This window comes from Pteropus vampyrus, unplaced genomic scaffold (assembly GCF_000151845.1).
Source record: "Pteropus vampyrus isolate Shadow unplaced genomic scaffold, Pvam_2.0 Scaffold137, whole genome shotgun sequence".
NCBI classification, from domain to species: Eukaryota; Metazoa; Chordata; class Mammalia; order Chiroptera; family Pteropodidae; genus Pteropus; species Pteropus vampyrus.
This window is the reverse complement of record NW_011888918.1, coordinates 4,948,892-4,952,922: the sequence shown is the minus strand read 5'-3', so window position 1 is coordinate 4,952,922 and position 4,031 is coordinate 4,948,892. Positions and strand designations below refer to the sequence as shown.

The following is a 4,031-nucleotide window of genomic DNA, read 5'->3' as shown; positions in this document are numbered from 1 at the left end:
TCTTGTCTGCCAGCTTGGAGTGTTTAGGCATGTGACATCCTTCTTAACTACCATCACTCTCTTTTTAAAAAGGAGTTCATAAATGACAATCTGGTTCTTCTTGGTCATTGGCATCGCGACGGCTACTGCGCCCAGGGCCAGAGCTAGAAACCCTGATACAATATTTTTAAAATGAAAGTTAACGTAAGTCATGCCCTATGACCTTACAGGGGAGTTAAACAATCTCAGTTCAAATAACAGCTTGGCCATGTACTAATTACAACCTTATGTTATGAACCTTAGTTTCCTCATCAGTTTTTCATTCCATATTCATTGAGTATGAGATCCTTAGCACTGTACTTAGGTAGGCATGAGGGATAAACAAAGTCACAATCTCTGCCCTTCAAGTTAACAGTCTAATGGGGGAACTAGACAAGTAACAACTACCGCATGAGAGGAGAATTGGTAAGTAGTTAAGCTTTGAAAACGTGAAGCTGAGGTTTCCGTGGACCAACAGTCTCCAACAGAACTTTCTGCAGTGACAAAATGTTCATTACCTGCTCTGTCCACTATGGTAGTTACTAGGCACATGTAGCCATTGAGACTTGAATTCAGCTAGTCTGACTGAAGAATTGAATTTTATTTTAATTCATTTAAATTTAAATAGCTACATGTGACTGGTGCCTGGGGCATGGACCAGCTGTGGACCATCCAAATGGAGATATTCAGCAGGCAGTTAGATAACACGTGCTGAGTTAAGGCAAGAACTCGGGACTGCGGGAGACATCAAGTGAAAAGGTGCCATGTCGTGGGAGTTCCTGAGTATGAACAGTGAAAAAGAGGAGGATGGAAATAAATAACACAGGTCCCTAGAACACTATAAACTCAAAACACATTGATAAAATTTCTGAATGTGCAAATTGTCCATGTACAGGGACTAAAAACACCTACTTCCCACAAGAAAATGCTGTGGAACATGAGTATGAGGAAAGACTGCACTTAACGACATGGGAATATCTTCAGGATGATATTAACTGAAAAGCAAACTACTGAACCGAGTACATAATATGCTACCTTTTGTGCACAAAGGGTGAGAAATTATAAATACATTTTTATTTTTGTATAAGTATACTGGAAAACTACACTGGAAAGAAACTAAAAGCGGTTAACTATAAGGACAGGGGAAGGGAAACGCAAAAGAGGATAGATGTGGAAGGAGGCTTTAACTGTATAGTTTTCGAAAAATTCTTAAACCATATGAAATTATTACTATTTAAAATTTATATCTATATATGTGATTCAGAACAACATAAGAATGATCAAGACATTTTTAAGGTCATAGTTCATTCTTACAATAATGTAGTTTTCTTGAGCATGCAATTGTACCCTAGAAATTACATTTAGACCACATTTTTAAAATCTTGATCTAATTCCTAGCCTTCCTCTGCCAGTCACCCTCCTATCCTCTCAGACCTCTTCCTTCCTAACCTTCCTGCCCCCAGACTACAGAAGAAAACGACTGGATTATCGCTCTTGGAATCCCTGAAAATCATAGAGGACAGAATCTGGATAGAGAGTGCTTTAAATTAGGTGTTAAAATTCTGAGGCTTGAGAACCACTATATTAAAACGAAATGTGTAATAAAAGATGGTACCCAACCAGGAGCACTCCCTCTGCCACTTCCGCCATGGCCCCCCAGCTTTACCCTCCATGTGGTTCACTCTCTTTTCTTGCACTCTGGCTCCTAGGCCACAGCTAGGAGGCAATGAGCAAAGGAGCTGGGGCCTGATGGACCAAAAGATTAGGCAGAGCCAGAACAAATCAGGGAGGCCCTTTTCATATTTGAAAAACTTCCATTAACATCAGGACTATTTTTGCCTAGGTTGTTTCTTCAAGTAGAAATGGAGAGTTGGGTACAAAGGGATGTGAGGTAGGATTAGGACTGAGACTACAGCACGGATGTTTAGTTATCCAGATAAATTAGATTTTTCTTTCATCATAGTCCCTGGAAAACAATCTAAAATTGCTTTATTAGCATTTATAAACCATTTTGTGTAACTGCAAGACTAAAAAGTCAACTGATGTGTATTGTTCTATTTTAAAAGAACATTAATAAAAGTGATAATACTGAAATTTGCCACTGTCCTATACCAAATGCTTAATATGTACCAGATCCCAGGCATTTTACCTGGAATACTTCAATTGATTTCTAAACTCCAGAAATATTACTGTGTTCAGACCTTCAGAAAAGAGCCATGACATAGCACAAGGGTGTTTAGTAGGTACATTACACAGTCCAGTTGTTAAAATCATCCTGAGCCCTTTGTGACTCCCTCATGTTTTACAGAATCTGCTATTCCTTTAAGTGCATTTGTAATGTGCATCCTTGGTCAATAGATGGTGCCATGAAACCATCTGTGGTATAATTACAGCTTGCCTGAAGTTTTGACAGCACCAATGGCAAATCCTGAATTTACTGTGACGCGCTTAGGTTTCTGTGGATTAGAGAAGAGTTATGTGTTGATAACAAAGGCTGAGACTTTTAGAGAATATACATTGACTATGAAAACTAGGAGACCAAAGTGGGGAGAGGAGGCAAAACAATCCAACGTGCAGTAGGTCAAGAAATGAGGGGTGGGATACAGTCCTTGGCAAGCCCCCAGCTGGAGTCCACATGAGGAAGTTTAAAAGAGAGCTATGGACTGGAAGGAAGCAGCTATCAGACATATGGCATGAGGACACAGGCAGATACCATTCTATCAAGCAGGAACTGGAGGGTGAGAAGAGCAGCTTGCAGCATCCCAAGGTTTTCTCCACAGAGCAAGATGTCTTCGGTGGCTGAAGAAAGCAGCTTCAAGGTCCTGCATAAGATCGTATTTCTCCCACATCGTGCACTCCCACCATGTCAGAATCTCCCAACAAAACATTCAAAATCTCCCTTCTAGTTCTGCAGCTCAAGCATCCATGGTCTTTTCCTGAGGTCTGTACATTCTCCTTCCAGCAGTATCTTCAGCCATGAACATGTACTTGGTCCAGAAGGTAACCAGAGAGCTCAATTCAAAACACATTTACAGGAATTGTTGCCAGCATGAGTAGGGAGTGACATTTCAAAAATTGAAGAGCACGTTAATAAGAAACCTCTCAATCTACAGATAAAAGGCACATGGCAAATCACTGGCAGAAAAAGGGCCGAGAACCAGGGATTTTGCCTCAGTTGAACCAGTGCTTTATTTCTGCATTTATAATGCTATTTATAAAGGAAGTGAATTGATGCTAGTTCATTTTATTATCTACTAAACTTCTGATCAAAAAGAGCATTTTGCAGACCTGTTTTAGATTAAGTAACTTGCTGATATCTTTCATGTCAATGATCGTTGATATTATTCCTGGTCACTGAAAAGTATATAAATCTGTGTCACAAATTACCTGTTTGGCCAGCCGCGCATCTTAGCCAAAAACAATCATGTGAGGAGAAAAATCAAGCTATAAGAATTAAACTCTGACGCCAGCTCTCTCATCCTGATTTTTAGGCTCTTCCTGCTGCTTTCAATGTGACTCATCACTATGACACTGGTAAGAGTAGGAAAGCCTAGTAAAGATTTGTGAACACATACTTTTTTTCAACTTGTCTGTATAAGGTAGCTTTAAAATGTGAATACTTGCTGGTAAGAGATGGGGTTTATTTTATTATAAGATATTCGTTTCTTGGCTGAGTTAGTAAACAATACCATCAAAGGTGATCCAGAAGGCTGACCAGTGCAGGCATCCAGAACAAGATAAATCCTACCTTTCTGTGGCCCCCTCTAAGCTCAGCTCTTGGCTCTGTTATCTGTGCAGAAAACTCTTGGTGACATGTGTATGTTGAGTTTAGACAGTCTCCAGAATGCAGACTTCTCAGGCTCTTGCTCAATCTGGGATGAAAGCTTATAGTGACACTTTCTTGGCTTCAAAGAACTGATTAGTTCACTGTTGCCAAGTGATGTAAAGTTTTATTACAGAAAATGACAGTAGGAACTATTCGAGGGAATTTTCAAAGAATGCCGACACTTCTA

General features: G+C 39.8%; 1 pseudogene; it reads right to left on the bottom strand.

The window, feature by feature from the left end:
* LOC111744541 overlaps nt 1–889 on the bottom strand; it is a 4,244-nt pseudogene extending 3,355 nt beyond the window's left edge.
* Nucleotides 890–4,031: the final 3,142 nt, after the last annotated feature.